The 18,788-nt window shown below is 38.2% G+C and overlaps 1 long non-coding RNA gene across 1 annotated transcript in view; it reads right to left on the bottom strand.

The window, feature by feature from the left end:
- Positions 1-18,788, bottom strand: part of LOC148652782 (uncharacterized) — a 66,465-nt gene that overhangs the window by 33,752 nt on the left and 13,925 nt on the right. Inside the window, exon 2 of the long non-coding RNA XR_015925417.1 lies at positions 10,787-10,848. This is a non-coding gene — a long non-coding RNA (uncharacterized LOC148652782). The remainder of the gene's footprint in view (positions 1-10,786; positions 10,849-18,788) is intronic.

The raw sequence follows: 18,788 nt of genomic DNA, 5'->3' as shown, positions 1-18,788 counted from the left end.
AATCAGTTCAAGATCTCTTCAAATCCACAGTGCTCTTTGAGCTCTCCTTTAACAGTTATAGTAATTTGTGGAGAAACTGGTGGATAGTGCAGCTTACTTACAGTCCTCTTCTGTGTATGTTCTCATTAGGCATTCAAGCCATTAATAAGGACCAAGCACAACACTTAACTATCTGCAAAATTGTACGGGAAGGCCTACTACAGGGGTCTAGTCCTTATTTTCCCTTGTGATCAGAGCCAATCAGGCCAAGGCACACACTCTTTGGAAGGAAGCATGTTCTCAGTTTGCCCAAATGAAAAATCAAGCATCATTCCTATATTTAGCAAAATTACATCACTATTATGCACTCTTTGTAGAATGCATGTAAATGTTGGCCTATGATTTGACTATATAATTAGTTTGCCACCACTCACTGATATGGTTGGGCATTGTGGCATTTTGGCCTTGACATTTCTGCTTTGTTTTAATTTTCTATGCAAGTGACCACTTAAAATATCGAATTTCCCAGCTTTAGCAGTGCCAGTCTTGATGAGCTAATGACAGTTATGGAAATTACTCCCCCCACCAACCAACCAACCAACCAAGCAATGTCTTGATAAAGACAAGAATTACCAGCATATGAAGAGAATTATGCATACCTGGAAAAAATTATATAACCTAAATATATGTGATCTATTTTTACCTAACCTGCCCTCCCCCTTGGTATGAAACGTGTTTTTATAGCAATTCTCAGCGATTTTTTAATGTGCTGCCTGCTATATAATTAGTGTCTAAATCTCACTAATTCCCAACTGAGTGTTTAAAGTCTTTCCATCTAGCATGCACCAGGCAGTCCAACAATATAGTCAGCTGTATATACTGTAGGTGGAAAATTTCAGACTCATGGCAAATACTGTTAGGAAAAAAAATAAATAAACAAGCAGATAAATAAACCGATAAACAGATATCTAGATATACAGAAAAAAAGAACTAGAGACATACAGGAATTTGTCTCTGTTTTTAAAGGCCAATGCAGATTGGCCCTCACAATCAGCCCTCAGAAAAGTTAAGGTTGGCGCATTCAGGTCCATGACATTCAGAAAGCCGCCGCTCAAAACCAGTGTGATGGAAAAAAGGAAGCCGTGACAAGGTCTGGAAGACATCTGGAATTGATCAGGGTTTGTGTGGCTGATGTTACAGTCACATGGTCTCTGGAAGCACAGAGCTGCTAAGCACTGAAAAAACTTTCACACCAGACTGCCGCTGATGATCTGGCCAGGGGTGGCTGAGAAATGAAGACAGTTCAGGAGTGCGAACGTGACGGGACCAGCTCATCAGCCCTGTGGCCACGACAACTCCTGAGATACTGTATGAAAAGCAAACTGCACAACAAACTGGAAGACAAGTACAAAAGCAAGCTGCTAAATTTAGATTCAGCTTCACAAACCCCTTTTCATCCAACTAAGCAAAAAACATTTTTGTTAGCAAAGCCCAAAGAGAGGAACCACTCCCACTCTGATGGTATCCTTGCTTAAACAGAGTTAGCTGTCTTATACAGTATATTTCTGCCGGTGGGAGGGAGACAGTGAACCGAAATCACCCTTGTTCATTTCACTGAACTCAGAGCTGGTGACATTTTTTGGTCAGTCATGGTTTGAATTACAAACAAGGAGAAATTACTCCACTATGGGACTCAGTACTCACTGTTTCAAATACGAAGTATGGAAAAACACTTTGTTCCTGTCCCTGTTGAACATTGGTTTGACATGATTCAAACAGTCTTGAGTAATGCCCTCACTTACTAACAAAAAAAATTAAAGAACACCAGGACGCCAGAAATGAAATATGACAGACTATCACAGACTAAATTACTTACGAAATCTGTTTTTTTTGTTATATTCTTTACCAGACAAATGTTTAAAAATGTATTGAAAAGTAACAATATTTCATGATTTCTGTCTGACCATACTACAGTAGTATCTATGAGATCAATAAATGTATACAATTGAGTAACTATGTGGCTTAAATTCTTGTTGTGGCATAAAAGATCCATACCAAGCAATTGCATTACGTCAACCACCTCAGGCAAAAAGCCTTAAGCCATGTATTATTATTTCAATTAATAGTAACTGTGAAGCAATTCATAGAAATCTTGTACAATACTAATCCTTCTTAAGCTATAAGTTCCTAAATGCTGGGCATCTGAGCATACAAAATAGGTCTCTGATTCATTGACACACATCGAGAGCTTTTAAGAGGCAGAACATAACTGTTATTATAAAACAGCAGGGTGGTGACGTACAAAAAATCCCATTACATACAGTAATTTTCATGAAATTATTCTGAATGAAAATGCACATTTTGTCCATATCCAAATAATGCAAACAGCCACGGTTATTGCACTTTGGTAATGAATTTAGTTTGGACTGTTCTGTAAATGACAGAAACTGAAATTGCCTTCCACAGAGAACTCAGCTAATGGTCTAGCCAAGCCTCGTGAATCAGAAGCAGAACTGTTTTTTTTTTTTCCAAACAATGAGTTTAGAAAGTGGTTGTGATTAGAGTTTGCTCAATTCAGATGTGGGCCTAAGTGAAGACATAAGGACTGTTTAACATCCTGACATCCCCTTTAATTATTTTTATAGCTTTGTATGAAAAAAAAAAGTGAATGGAAAGTTTTTACATTCCAGACTACCCAATTGGAAAGCAACTGAGGAACCAGACTGCAAAATCATTGCTGTGATACTACACAAGATGGATAAGCTTACATATCCCTCGGATTTATTTCTGAAGCTCTTTTTTGAGAGAATCTGGGCAAGGGGTCAGAATAAATAATTCACCTCTGACTGCGGCAGTGCAGCCGCTACTGCTACAGCACATCTGATTGGCTGCTCATGTATAGCTGACCTTGAGCTGTTGCAATCCAGTGCTTGAGGATTCTGATCAATGTGAATCAAAGACTCATCAGTGACTGGCTTAGTTTCTTTTCACCCAAACGTACACTAATATAAAGTGTAAGTTGTTCTAATAGTAGAACACTAATTGCTGATGCTTGTTATATACATATATCAGTGGTAGTTTCTGAGGGGTTAACAGTACTGTGTGCAGCGTCCTAAGAATGGTGTCACCTAGAGAGACTTCTTAGTCTACCTTGGACAACTGCAATGTGCCCATTGCAGACATTGGACATTTTTATGTTTCTTGCTCCTTAAGAAATGAGCTGCAGAACAAGGTCAAACATACAAACAGTACAGTATACCAATAAGGAAACAGAGTGAATTGTGCTTATATTTAAAATTGTGTGATATAGTGCTCAGTAGGTCTCTGATCATGAAATTATAAACCTCTTGCTACAATGCCATCAATTAATGTGATTAATTCTTTCACCTGTCTTCTCATCTTGCCTTCCTAAATAAGTAGCAGTGAGTAAATTTGTTTGACAAAGATTTATGGAACAGACTGATTTTACATTCTGTTACTATTAGCAGAAAATATTTTCATTATTCATTTGCCATAGTGACTATGCTGCTCAGGTATTTGCTGTTAGACTCTTTCTTAGCCAAGAAATACATAATAAAGACTCTGAGACAGAAGTAGCAGGCTTTAATAAAAGAGAAGCTAATATTAATTTTCTAAGAATTTATTGTAGTAAATAGCCAGAACTCTTAAAATATCAGTGCAGTGAGTTTTTGAAATTCACATAAAAAGCAATCATTTTTGTCATATCCTTTTTGAATGTTTTATAATAGAAACCAAACTGATATAGCAGACTAATTAAGATTGGTCTTGATTTATGATTTATTGAATGAAATATTTTTTAATTATTGAAAGCTGATCATTCTACCATAACAGAAGGCAATGAATCAATTACATTACCCCAGGTTGATATTCTTAGACCAAATTACAGTCCCATAGCCTAACAAGAAACACAACCAAATAAGTGAGTTATAATGAAGGGAATTCATAAACCTAACCCATAGCTCTCTCTGTCTTTGTTCTAGTGGGTAAGATTTACAATTTGGTTGCAAGTTCAAAGCTCCAGCAGTAAATTCTTCATTTACAAAGAGGACAAAGGAATTGAACTGTACCCTTGTTATGAGCTGAGATTTTTTATTTGTCGGATTAACAAGACAAGGATTGGAATGCCCTCAAAGGTCTACCTAGATGATTCTAGACTTTGCTTAATGTCCCGTGAAAAATATATAATAAATTATTTTTAAAAAGGTAGGGTTCTGAAGTCTTCTTGGACTGTACTGCTAGCTCTCAACAGCTTCCATGTGATGGCCAGGGGAAAATCTGGATGGAAAATGGCTGATCACAGCTCTCGGCGTCAATATACTATGAAACAGCAAGTGTGCCATGCAGCCATTCTGCAGAGACGAAGAGCTTATTAAATCCTGACCTGCGACCTTACTGCAGGCTGCGGTCAGCCAGGTCTTAATCTGCTCTCTTCCAGGCAGCTGGAGAATAATTTCAAAGCCTGACTAATATGTACAGTATATGCATGAGTAAGTGCTTAAATGTAACAAGCAGTTTCACTAAAGAAGGACAAAGTAAGGGTGCTTTTCTGTAATTTGCTCTGTTAAGCCTTTAAAAATACTGGTCAAAGGTCATGATGAGTTTGCATGACAAATGTACAGATGGATATCTGTATAAATGCTATCTTGTTTTTTCTGCAGATGCCTGCCTACACAATCAGAATCTGTTAAAACCAAATGTCCAGAAAACTGCCCCAACCAGAAAAGCTTTAATTAACTCCATATTTGCAATACAGAAAGAAGGTACTGTATGCTCTTTGTACTTAAATTGACTGAGTAAACAGCAATATTAAGCTGCCTTAGTTTTGAAGTACCAGTACCATATCTGAAGTCTATATATGGCTGCCCTGTGAGGATAATTTTAAGTCATCATGCTCTTCTAAAGAAAGCAAAGGTGCTGCTTTAACAATGACTGTCACGTTGATATTTCTTTGATACAAAAAAGACTAACAGTACATCTTCATTTACAAGCCATTTACACAGCCAATAAGAACATTCCCTCCTACTGACTTGGAAATACCACAGCGTATAAACACAGTTCTCAATCTGTCGATTATTGAAAGCTTTAGCTGCGTGATCTGCCTAGTGTACCAGTACTTGTCCTCTTCCTCTTTAAGTCTCTCTGGGTTGTTTCACTCAAAAATAATACATTCATGTTTAAAAAAAAACTTGTTGGATATGTGTATTGTTTGAATGAACAGAGATTTATTATCACTATAAAACTGGTTTTAAGACACTCCTTCAAAATGCATTCTTGCATTTTTTTTAGAGGATGTATACTGAGTATATAAAAAAATCACTAATAATCAATCTACGGATATATTACATGATGTTACCATAGCAGATTAAGTAGTGTCACAGGTAACAGAAGCTCTTAAGATGACAATAAGAATTGCTGTTCAAATGTTTTTAGTACTACTCATTCACTCTTCCAGTTCTGTGATTCAGAATTGCGGATGACCTGTCCTTATATACAGTACAGACTGCACAATGCCACATCTAGAATTTCAAAACAGACAAAGGCAGTGATACATAAGTGCCGCTCTGACAACTTGAGTTCTGCTTCCATCTGGGGATCAGCCTGTTCAAGCACAGAAGCCAACTACGGCAGGCTGGCTAGTAATTACCTTCAGCTGCTCTGGTTAGTTGGGGGGTATAAATCTGTAACCACATCAGAAATCATCCATAAAATTTACAGCTTAGGAAAACCATGTGTGTGGCTCTTTAACACTCCTTAACCTAAAGGGCCTTCTTTTATATCATCAGTTTCAAGTGGGAGAAGTCAACTGAAATATATATATAGTAAAGAAGAGCTACAACTTGCATGGGTTTTCTAATAAGCTGCCTAGGCTGCAACACATGGGTCAAATTAATCTTTAAAAATAAAATATTACATATAAAAAACAATAATAAACTTTTAAAAACAAATCCCTTTGCAGCCCTCCGATCGATATAATGAGCTGCATGATTTCAAGTCAGAGTTATGAGGACCAAGCTTAACACGACTTCTAGAATATTCATAAATGTATTTGTTGTAAAAGCCAAAAACCATTAAAAGTTTTGCCAAGCCTGGAAACAGTCACACATCTGAGATCTATTAATATATCTGTCCGTTACCTGTCTAAGTAGTTACATCAACCAAATTGGACGTATCGCTCTATTGGAAATTCAAAAAGAAACTGCATGAGGAATCTGATGGCTTGTGCTTTCCATAAGAGTTAACTTCGTTTTGCTTCATATTGATTATATGATTATATTATTCAGTAAGAACACTATACATTTTGAGACCTCCAAACTCTATTTCACTATCTGTAATTTTTTTTTAATTTAGCTAAGGGGCTATTTTAGATTCCTGGAAATAAAGTTCATGCACATGCAGAGAACAGGTGGGTGAAGTTCTGCCAAAAAACTGTGGGTGAAAGGCTGAAGACAGAGACACATGATACAGATGTTGAGTCACTGGGGACATTCAAGAAATGTCTAAATAAGGTTCTCACATTGCGGCTCTGCAGATCCTAATGTAATACGGACAGGAGTCTGCAATCTGTGATCTCTCTGATGCTCTTATTTCTTCTGTTGATAAGCAATAGAAAGATCTCACAAAGTAGATAGAAAGAGCTTAGACATCCTGCTAAGAACAGACACAGCAGCCATCACATTTCCTAGGTGCAAATGCAGATAAAGTTGAAAAAGAAGTCGAACGTGTTTACAAAGTTACTCATGTTCCTGTCAGCACAGCAGTTTTAAATGCATCATATATGGCTGTAATTGATAAAAGTATCAAAGGCAACAAGCACAGACCTGCAGTAGTTAAATTATTTTTAAAAATAACAGAGAAGAGTATTTTATACCATATATCACAATATTTTTGTGTTTTTGATAAATGCATGCAAAGTAAACTCATACACTGCACTTAGAGTAATTTAAAAAATCTCACTGCAGTCCAGGGAAATGGATTATTATCAGAGACCAAACTGGATGTCATAAAGTGAATGAAGCAGTCAAGGGTTCTCCTTGGTTCTCATTTAATTTCAGTGCCAAACTAATTACATAGCATAAAGATTATCAGAAAAAAAAATGTGTCTATAAAATGACATTATTACAGTTTACCCATTATTATGCACAGTTTAAAAAGCAGTCAGAAGCAGAGTATCAGTACAATCTGCTTTATAAACAATGGGTTGATAATGAAAGTGCAATAAGCGCATTCTTATTTTAAAGTGGGCACTCACTTGTCTTAAAGTGGACAGGTAATCTATATAATTCACTATAACTATGCTGTAAAGCAGTGAAATTATCTTAATTCTGCTGCAGAAGAGGACCTGGTCCTTTTCCGTGGATGAATTACACAAGTCATCCAGGCAGTGTGCTGTGTGCTTAGAGAACGTGAGCAACCAGGATCAGGTCCCAGCACAGACAGAGAGAGCTGCCCTTAAATTGCACATTAACAAGCTCCCCAGCCATCTGGTTGAAGTGGATGCTTTAGCTTCATTTGAGACATGGTTGGATGAGATCCTTTGATCAATCAACTACTAACTACCAAACAGGCTAGATGGGCCAAATGGCTTCTTCTCAGTTGTAACCCTTCTTGTCAGCAGTGCTCGGCCAGTTGTGCGCATCCACAAGGGCCATCTCTTTAGAGATGGTAAATGACATTGCCTGGGCTGGACCTGAACCAGCCAGGCCTAGATTGCAGGCGCAGTCCTGGGCACTAAACAAGCCCTTGTACAGGTGGTGTAACATGGCAGCCCGAGAAGGTTAATTTTCAAAGGCTAGAGTGGCAAAAGAAGAAGATTTTGTAGTCTAAAACTTGATATTTAAGTAAGCAGTGTTAATAGGCAAGTAATGTTTCAGCCGCAAGCAAGGTATACTAAAACAGACAACCCCCAAAAAGTCTTAATTTTTGCATATCTACTTCTGTCTGCATTTTTTGAGAAAAAAAGTAATTCTCTTTGTTCTGGAAATACTGCATTGCAATACTGTGGTCAGGACTTTTATGAAAACAGTTACAACAAAAACTTGCAGAATAAACATGGAACACTGGTTTGTGGCTGGTAACAGCAACAAGAACATTTGACACCCAACATCTTCACACTGCCACTCAGTCACGCAAGAGAGTGTATCAACCTCAGATGATGAGAAAAAAGACAGAAAGAAAGGACAAATTCACAGTTCCTAAATGGGTAACAGAATAATTGATAAAATCTGCCGAGAGCCTTCAAAGTGAGTGCAAAACATGGAAAATTCCAGTGACTGGAAACACTTGGTTTGACATACTGTGGCTTTAAGGGAACATTCTAACAAGGGGTAATGTTAATGGAATGGAACCACAAAGCAACTGACCTCTCCCTTGTAACGTACGTAACTGACAGTGTTAAAACACAGCATACCGTAAGCAACAGAAACTACTGTCACATTTAGCATTGTAGAACATGCCAATATGACTGTCAGCTATTTAACAAATAAACCACTTTTTATCATCCCATAAACTAAGGATTTGGTGGTCCACAGTATTACCTTACTGTGTAACTGTAGGAACTGTATGCTGGCCTAGGGTCTTTGAAACAGTTCTAGACAATTATGAGCCGCGCAGCAAATATCAAACCTGAACAAAGAACATTTTAACACTCTTTCCACTGACCCCCTGAATAAACATCCAGCAGTTTTACTTTTTGTGTATTTGTAAAATTAGCACTGAAAGTTTTCTCTTTGTGTTCCCATGAAATATTCACTATTATTATAGTATTTATACTGATATTCACTTATTCAATACAATGGATTGTCAAAATATACTTGGTGCTTAAAGACACCTTAAGATTGCTATTATTTTCCTTTGCAAGTGCTTTCTAGAGCTAATTCTTAAGCTTTTAACTCTGTCAACAGCAGCTTCAGCTGCTGTCACCAATGTTGACCTGCAATAGTGTACATTTTGTTTGGCGATGTGTCACATCACTGTACAAGTAAATCACATCTTTACTGTGTGAACTTCAAAGGCTCCCCCTGGGTGCTGCACTCCAAATTTTATGCCTGAAACAGGCTCACTCCATTTTTATTATTTTGTTTTATTCTCAGTCATTTTTTCAGACTACCTAATCTCCAAATCTACCCCTCTCCAAAAATTTGATTAAGGGGGCATGACGCAAGTCGTTCTCACAAAGGTGCAGATCTTTGAAAGCAATCCACAAGATTAGATAGCTCCCAACCATTGAATTTGAATCTTCCCAAACTGAATGACTATTTTTGCAGTGCTGTTTTTTATTAACCTTTTTTTTTCATTTGCAGTGCTATTTTATCAGGACTGAAAAAAGATAGAATTATACTTATAGCCTTTGTTAATTAAAAAAAATACCAGATGGCACAGTTTCAGGTGCTTTTTATAGTTTCTGCAGCTTTAGTATCTCAGGTTATACTAAAGCATTTCAGGAATTTTAGAATAAGATCTTTATCAGCACACAAATAAAGTTCACAAGCCAAAGGTCAGCCTACAAGAGAAACTATATTACAATTCAAAAAGCTGTTGGCAGCACACCTCTAGGCGGATGGAGCACTTGACAGACATTTCACTGGACAAAAAGAGCCTTCACGCGGCCACTTGAGTTCATGTCCAATGATTAACCAGGCTTGTGTGAGTCTGGAATAAATTATCCAGCCATGCTGTGGAAGCAGATAACATTGACAGAAACATCTGACTAAGATCTTCAGACCAAGTAGCTACAGTACTAAAAACAAACAAGCTAGATGGGTTGTTTGCAAACTTTCCTGTGTTCTTTGGTGATATGAGGCATGTGATTAGCGAACCACTTGTAAAGCACACCCACCAATAAAAATACCTCCCGCTTTTGGTACATACTGTAAGCACTGGCACAGACAGCAGAACTGATATTTGGAGCATCTTCATATACTGGGCACAAATTGTGGTTCCCTCTGGTGGCCACAATTTCACACATTGCACAAGCAGGCAGGTATTAAAAGCCTTCGTACTTTTTTTCTTTGGTGTACTGTATATAGTTCCAAATAAATGTGGTATGTCTTTTCTTTTTACTGTATGCTTTTTCTCTCTACATGTACAACACTGAACATCAAAAGAAACAAGGCAATGTCTAAACCTGTATTTCTAAAAATAATAAAGTACGGTATACAGTTTAATGATTTTGATTAAATGTTTTTGGTGTCATTTACTCATGCCATGATTAATTGATCATTAGTGACTGGCCGCGATACACTCGAGTGATTATGACTGTAACACAAGCAATAAATCTCAAGCAAGACAGTTGATTAGCACATGTTTGAGATGAATGAACTTGTTGGATATCAAGCCAGGTGACATACAAGAAAAAAGACACAGAAATAAACTAATAGGCCTCACTTATTAAGAGAACAATGCCTTTCGGCCATCGTTTTTTTGGAATAACAACCCAAGTGAACTCGCCAGCAGTGACCAGGATCTCCTTAGTCATGAATGAAGGTTAGTCTGAAGGACACTGACATCCAGGACCATAATGGTATGCACAAGTAAGTGTTGTGTGCAACAGACATATCAATGTGGTGGATCAATGTGATGGTCTAGGCAGTAGTGGCTAATCACGACAGAACCACAACAGTGATTGATGGTAGCCTGACTGCACGGTGCTACATTGATCAAGTCCCAGGCTCTGCCCTGTGCACTCATCCAGACACAATAGCATTCCAACAGGACAATGCATGTTCTGCTTGTGTAACAACATCTTTTAGACTGAATCCCCATGGAAAATTAAAAATTGTGAGATTACCTGGGCCGATGTGATGCATCGAGGACTTGAAGAACAGTTAACAGGCACATGCTTTTCCAGCTCTACAAGAGGAATGGGACAAAATCTCACGAGCATGCATTGAAAATACATAGTTTGTATTGTTTCCTACAGTGGTCCTCACCTGTGACTTTCACAGTAAACCCTCATCTGATCAGCCCAATGATAGCAAATGTCAATCAGCATAATGATTAACCTATGCATTTAACATCCAATTAAATATCATTGAACCTGCTACAGAAAATATAACATTTTTACTGATTATAACATTGTGTATCTGTTGCAATTAATACTGATAAGTTTCTTTTGATGCTCCATATATATACATGAATGACATGTCATACAGTATGTATACTAACGCAGTAATGGGGAGCAAATTAGAGCCTTCTGCTTGTTGGCTATTTTGTAACTTAACTTATCAAAGCTTATCAGAATTTGACCTCATTTATAATAAACTAAAGAAGGGGTTTACAATTTGGAAATATAGACAAAAAGGAAAATAAAGAGGAATTAATTCATATAAATACATAGATTTAGTATTTTTTCATTTTCAGTTTCTTACAATAATTCAAACATAAGACATACATACAATGAGAGCACATGACCTACTGTAAGTGCTCTGTGAGTTACTGGGCTCAGCATTATGAGACTGAGCTGTTCCCTCAGACAAAGACAACAGATCTACAGAATCTCTCTTTTTCATCAGAGCTGTAAAGGAAAATCTAGTTAAACTGTTTATGGAGCTCATACAGTTGTAGTTCATCATTTAAAATTACCAATTATATTTCAGCATAAAATCAAAATACAACATTTTGAATGTAAGTATGACACAATGTTACAGCTTTCCTCAGTAGTAATTCCCTCAATAGTATCACAGAAAAAGAGGAGCAACTGGTTCCTTCTTTTTCTGGCACTAGATTCTGTTATACTCAGTTTTTAATGGACTGGACATCGCCTGCTACTTAATTGGAGTTCAAAACATTCGGGCTTGACGTGAATTTGCATTATTGCTCTGCCAGCATTAGCAGTTTTGATTTATTCACAGGATGATGTGTTCAGTTCTTTCCAATATGTCAAAACATTCTGTGGTTATGTATTTTACGGTAAACTGAAATAGTATACAGAAGAGCAAGAGAAGCCAGACGTTCGGGTCTGTAGTGACAACTAGGCAGCCACTAGAGGCCACTGTGGAAAAGCAGAGATAGTAAGATTAGCACATGTACAGTATGTGTAATTGCAGTGACAGTATAAGCATGAGGAACTTCAGCTGAAGGAGGTTAACCAAGCTCTGTGTGGCTGATGAACAGCAGCTGGAGTGGGAAGGGTAATGCTTTTTTAAAAAGCAAGCTTTTAGAAGGAAAAGGGTGTCAGGTATCCACACAAAGCAAGTGAGTACAATTAAAAGGTGGAAAGAAAAGGAAATATGAGTAAATGTAATATGAAACCTATTGTGTGGTATGAGAAAGGTTAAAAGAAGGGGCTGACTTTATCAAGAACACAGGAGAAAAGTGTGGCTCCTGCTTTAGTTAAGCGGTTGGTGATTAACAAGAACTCCAGGGGAGAATCTGAAAGAGGCTTTAGGAAGTTTGGTTATATTGTGTGAAGGTACTTAACCTCACTATCAGAAGTCAGGATCTTCCAAATATGACCGCAGCAGTGGGGCAGAGCCTGCTAATGCCCACCCTTAATAGTTCAGTATAAGAAAATTATACTAGTGATAAGGAACAGTAATATGTTTATTCCATGCTGAAAAGAGAAGAAAGAAAACAAAACGTTTCGGCAATGGAGCCTTCTTCAGGTGTGAGAAAGACAGGGCAGTAGGCAAAGGTAATGTAGCAGGAGAACAAAAGCTGGGAGAGAGGAGGGGCGAGAGGCGGGAGCAGGGGACAGAAAGAGAGGCCAATCAGGTGGTGTGAAGTCAGGATAGGCGAAGAGAGGTGTGAAATGAAACCAACAATGAATAGAGAGAATTTAGAAGAAAATGAGTCTGTCATTGAGAGCCTAGCTGCAGGATAATTTTAGTTTCTGTAGTCTTTCTGATACGGGAGTTAGGAAAACCATCTTTGAGAACACAGACGGAGAGATTAGTGTGATCATGGCTGTCAGAGGTGAAATGAGAAACAAAAGGCTTGGAGAAATCTTTAATCTTAAATAATTAAATAAGGTTGCTGGAGGTACAAGATGTCATCTGAGTGATCTGGAATTGTCCTGAGGGGCCTTGAATGAGTGTGGTGTTAGATATGTACTTGCAGGTGATACAGTGACATCTGTCGCAGGGGAAAGTACCTGGTGTGGATGGTTGCTGAGGACGGTCAAGGGAGCTATCCCCCTGAAATATACTAGTGATATGCAACTAAATGCCTCTGAGACAATGGCACACGATGCCCTCGGGTGAACTAGATTACTAAAGTAGTTTATTACTAAAGTACTGTAGATTACTAAAGTAGTTGAAATATGGGTGAAAAACATATTGCCAGAGCCCAGTCCCTGAGTTATGTTGTACCCTGGGCCAAAGAAACAATGAGGACATTAATAAATTCATAGCTTTGGTGAAGCTTCATCAAGCAACTAAGTAGTGCCCATAGCTACAGTACAGTAGTTATCCTAGAAAAACCAATACATACATCTATGTCGCAAAGTTAAAGTTAGGACCTAGGCAGACTACCTACCGTATAATCTGCCTACATACAGTAGCTTTCAATATATACATATTGAGTGTAAGTGTTTTGCATGCAGGGAATGGGGGCATATTGCACACATGATATGATAATGGAGGCTTGAGCTGGTGGACTCAAAGGCAAATCACGTGCCAAGCATGTGGCAGATAGTACTGCACAGGCCGAGGTGAGCATTCCTCCCACAGGTAAGAGGACACTGTTTCTGGGTAAACTGAAAGGTGGTTCAAGCTCTAGTTGGTTCAGGCAGTGCTGTGTTTGTGTGACGTCTGCGATTAGTTCCCAGGATCTCGCCCAAGCTGAAAGTTGGGAATAATGTGTTAGAAGACAAGGACATTCATCACAACTCTTTTCCACTTTTCCCAGTTCATTTGGAACATCAGAGGTAGAGTGTCTTTGCCGGAGTAGGGCCTGTGTTGGTTAATGGTATAATAATAGACCGGTCATACAGACAGAAAGATAGCATACAGACAGAAAGTACCACTCTGGTGAAGGTACTAGCACCTCTACTTGGTTGACTCCCACATGGGTAGTAGAGCTACTCTGGTTAGCTGGCATTATGTTTAGGTCAAATTAGTTCACCAATCCTACTATGAGGCATGCCTTAGAAGAAGTAGAGGAATTTGATGGATCTCCAGCGGAGGAGCAGGCTAAGGGATCTGGCTCCTACACTACTGTACAGTACATGACAATGTACTCTACAGAGTAAGTCAGCAGACAGTGATCCAGCTTGCTCATTCACATTTGGTTGGGTGGCACCTTTAGCAATAGAAATCCCTAGATACTGTAGGGTTATCTTACACCCCTTCTTGATACACATTTGTACATAAGGAAAGAGGTATTGAAAATGCCGTCCAGACAGGCAATTAACTAATATACAGTAACATATTGCCTTTGGCCTGGTGGGTCCATTGAGTGAGTTGACTCCAAGCTCATGAATATATTTTAATTATCAGCTATGTGAGGAAATATCCTGAGGCAATATCAGTATGGAACACTGCATTACAAATGTTAGTCAGTGGTGTTCTCTTCGATTGATATTCCCAAAGAGATCATCACTGATCAGCAAGTTGGTGGTGCCTACTACCAATTAAACATGAATACGAACATGTATCTCTGTGTATCACCCCTTGGCCGACTGGTGGAGTGGTTTGACCACACTCTACAATATGATAAAGAAAAAGTAAATTATGAGAGAAAGGGCAGGAACTTTTCAGTGAATGATGGGCAGGCTCCTTTGTGCACATTCTTAGTACTTGTCTGTGTACCTCAATGATGTCACGATCTTAACTGCTGGAGGGAGCATCACCATACAGTATTAGATGAAAGTCGTAAAGCAAGGTTCACAGCAAAACCTAGGAAAGCGTGATGGAGTTTGGACTAAAATAGGTATTTAGGGTATGTGTTGGGGGGTGGTCAAGGAGATCCACAGCCAAACAAAGCAGGTACTTGCAACAAAGTAACCCAAAGTGGCCTTTACATAGATTTACACAGATTCAGAGTGCACAACCTTCACTTTGAGCCACAGCTCACGGAGACAGCTATTCATCTCATTGACCTCAGCCAGAAAGCTGCTCCAACTGCGATGTGTTAAAACTCCAAGGCACAGCAGGGTTCGCTGACCTAAAAGTAGCTCTGCGTGAGGACCCAGTTTCACCACTTCCAAATTTTAAGGAGAGCTCTTGTTTATAGACTGACACTTCTGAGACAGGAAATGGGGATCTTTCATTACAGTCGGCTGACGTAGATGATCATCCCATTTTAGTCCTTAGCTGTAAATTACGACTGCCTGAAAAGAACAATGCTGCGTTTGAGAAAAGTGACTAGCAGGAGCTGAGGAGTGAGTGAGTAACATCCTTTAAAATGGTCAGGTTTTAGGAGCTCAGCAGGCGGCTGTCGAGTATCCACTCAAGGCAACCCAGTTTGTGCATCACAATAAGCAGACAGAAAGAAAAGGAAAGATAACAGACAATTCAGCCTCAGGAACAAGGAAGGTTAAAGGAAGACACTAGCAGCTGTGAACAGAGCTGAGAAAAGAGTGAGTAAGCCCTGCTAAGCAGTTAGTGATTAATAGAAACTCCAGGGGAGAGTTCAGATTCAGGCTTTAGTATGCTTGGAAAGGATAGTAATATTTGTGCGAAAGTACTTATCAGCACTACCAGAAGCCAGGATCTTCCACAGAGCAAGAGATAAAGATCTTCTTGTCTGCTTCTGCACACTGTTTCCTGTGACATACAGTACTTCTATTTAAGAAAGGGATCCCAGTAGAAACACCTGGTGCAGCTTTTCCAAAATTTTATGGTGTCAGTACTACATGAAACATTTACAACAAAATAATTATCAGTAAAAATGAAACCTAAGAGAATTTTAAGCACATTGTATATATTTTTAAACATGCTGCATGGAAAAAATACTTTCATTACACATTTCACAAAACTCAAATCTATATACAGTAAACAAGCCAGTAGAAGATTAACAGTACTTAGGCCCTTTGGATACCATGAATATTGATGTGTTTATCCATTAATAACCTGAACTGTATTACTTTGAAGGCAAACTGCAATATGATAGACTCCACAGACTACTGTTTAAGATTATTGTTTTATTGAAGTGATCAGATTAACAAATTTATGTACAGAGCTTCCATTACAATAATAATGTATAATAGTCTGTATATATTTTTGTAGGGCACATTTCCAATGTACGTTCCAAAGAGCTGTACAACAGAAACATGCACTGAAAAAAGATAAACCTTGGCAGATTTAAAATAAGAATAAGGATAAAAAGAAACCATGGTTTAACAACCCCAAAAGAAATGCTTTAGAAATGTAGTCTTCGGTTCTAAGATCAACAAAGAGTGATGTGCCAAAAATCTGTCATTTAGAAATTTGTGAACCTGTTTCCTAATACCTCAGTGAATATCTCCAAGAAATATGTTGACCTACTGCATTTGTGAAAAGGTGAGTTTGTCCATTTAAAGTATGTGTGAAAGTTTTATTTGAAAATGGATCTGATGAAAGATTCTAAACTATATTAGGATTATACATAATCTAAAAGCACTTTGTGATGTGTGTATACTTCATTAAAGTTCTGTTGTTACCTTTCCTTTTCTGTCAGGTTTCATAACATTTTCTCAACAAGTATTTTTGGAAAAACAAGTGGGTGTTTTGGTTTCTTCAATGACATTCTCTTAACCTCAGACACAATACTTTCATGAGCTTGTTTATACTGCAATCCTGAAAGATACCAGTAAATAAATTTACCAGATCAAACCCTGCATGCTTTTGTTGTTGTTGAGCCTTATGCACTGCACAAGCCTTAAGTACAAAAAAAACCTCCTGTAACTGGATTTGAAAAGAGGTGTTGGTGGGTTGGTTTGCATTTGCATTGTTTTAACAGCCTAAACTGTTTAAAATTAATTTCAACAATGTCTGTCAGCTGAAAAGAGTCAGAACACATCCTTAAACTTCTTAAACTGAATGTTTCAATGTGCTCTTTAACCAAAGCCAAAGTCTTCTGATTTTGAACACCTGCTTGCTCTTTCAGAGAGGGTGTGGATCCTGTATTGGTCTTATCAGACACATTCAGGTTCTTAGAAACAATGCCTCGAACATGCGGGATAGCCAAGGACTGTAAATTTAAAAAAAATGGATTCCCCCTCCAATGTGATCTCAGAGATTTCAATACAAACAAAAAGTGCAATGCTAAGGATGCCAGTAGCTGAACGCAGTATGTTTTCACAAAACAGAAAACAGAGGGAAATGCTGGAGAAGGTGGAGAAAGTGTTTTAAGTGCACAATCAAATAAAATACACTCACTGGCCAAAGTATTAGGAGTCCCCATGGAACTATGCGTTAGGCCTCTGAAAACACCAGGACAGCTATACCAGGATGGGACAGGTATTCCTCAAAGTTCTGAAATATTTGCTATTGAATTCTTCCAGCAGGGTCACTTTGATTGAGACTGTGATAAGGCTTCATGAGGCTAATGGTTTGTGGGAATGATCTGTATGTATCTGTACTTCACTATGTTTCTGGAATTTAAATCTGGGAGTTGTTCTGGCAAGGGAATGCAATGGACATTTGTCTCATGCTCCTCAAGCCAGCCCGAAATTGCCTACTACCAAGAAGAGAGTGTAGTAATTCGATTGAAGAATGGTGGAGGATTCATATCAATCAATCAAGGTTTATTTATCAATGCACGAACAGTACCGCATACAGCGATGTTGTCGGCAATGCAATGCGTTGCATATTATTCCACTGAGTGAAGGGAACTCAAAATTACAGTGGCATGTGCACCGAGCAGCAGCATGGAGCAGTGGTTAGGGTTCAGGACTTATAACTAGAAGGTTATGGGTTCAAACCACAGGTGAGATGTTGCTTCACCCAACTCCAGTAAAAGACGCAGCTGGGTGCAAATGTAAGTTGCTTTGACTAAAAGTGTTGGCTGGTTTCCAAGGGTGTCATGTGAAGTGCAGAAAAGCAAACAAATGCACAAATTAACTCAGATAGGGATCATCGATTATGTTACATAATTAACCCTTTCCCTTTAAACTGGTCTGGTTCAATGCAGTATGGTGCAAGTATAAAAGACCACATGGCAAACGAATAGGTCTGAGTCAGCTTTTTTGAGGATTTCACAATGACTCTGCACTTCTTGATATACATACAGTTTACACATCTTGTCAGAACCACAGCACTACTTTAAATAGAATCCCCAACAAACAAAAACTAATTATAATATATAATAACTGAAAAGATGAACAAAGAAGGTTTACTTTGTTTTATATTTTCTGGTAAAATTTACTAATCTTTAGAGTTACTCTGATAATGTTATTTTTATAAAAACAGATTTTTGTTAGAATTAAGTACATCAAGCAAAAGACAGAATGTAAAATATTCATAAGGAACAACACAATTTCAATTGAAATACAGGGTCCAGAGTCAATCAGCAGAGGTGACAAATGTAAGAAATTTTACACTTTGCATACTGTATGTTTGGAGAGCTGCACAAGTGTTTGGTTTTTTTTTTAGATGAAAAAACCGTGCCATCACAAATGCTGGACATAATATTGGCTTCACAATTGTTATTTCCCCTTAAAACTGATAGACACGGGTAATTAAAAGTCCAGTCAGCTTACTGGTTACTCTTCCCTGTGAGAAAACCGCCTTTCCTGCCCGTATCAGTTCCTCAGCTGCAAAGGCTGTGTGTGAAGAGAGTCTTTTAAATATTAAATCGCCAAGGTTTATATAACCGCACCTGGAGGAAACAGGCAAAGCAGGCTGTTAGACTTTGACACCTGCCATAAT

The sequence above is a fragment of the Lepisosteus platostomus genome, chromosome 11 (assembly GCF_059453375.1).
Source record: "Lepisosteus platostomus isolate fLepPlt1 chromosome 11, fLepPlt1.hap1, whole genome shotgun sequence".
In the NCBI taxonomy this organism is placed as follows: Eukaryota; Metazoa; Chordata; class Actinopteri; order Semionotiformes; family Lepisosteidae; genus Lepisosteus; species Lepisosteus platostomus.
This window is presented reverse-complemented; position numbering and strand designations above follow the sequence as displayed.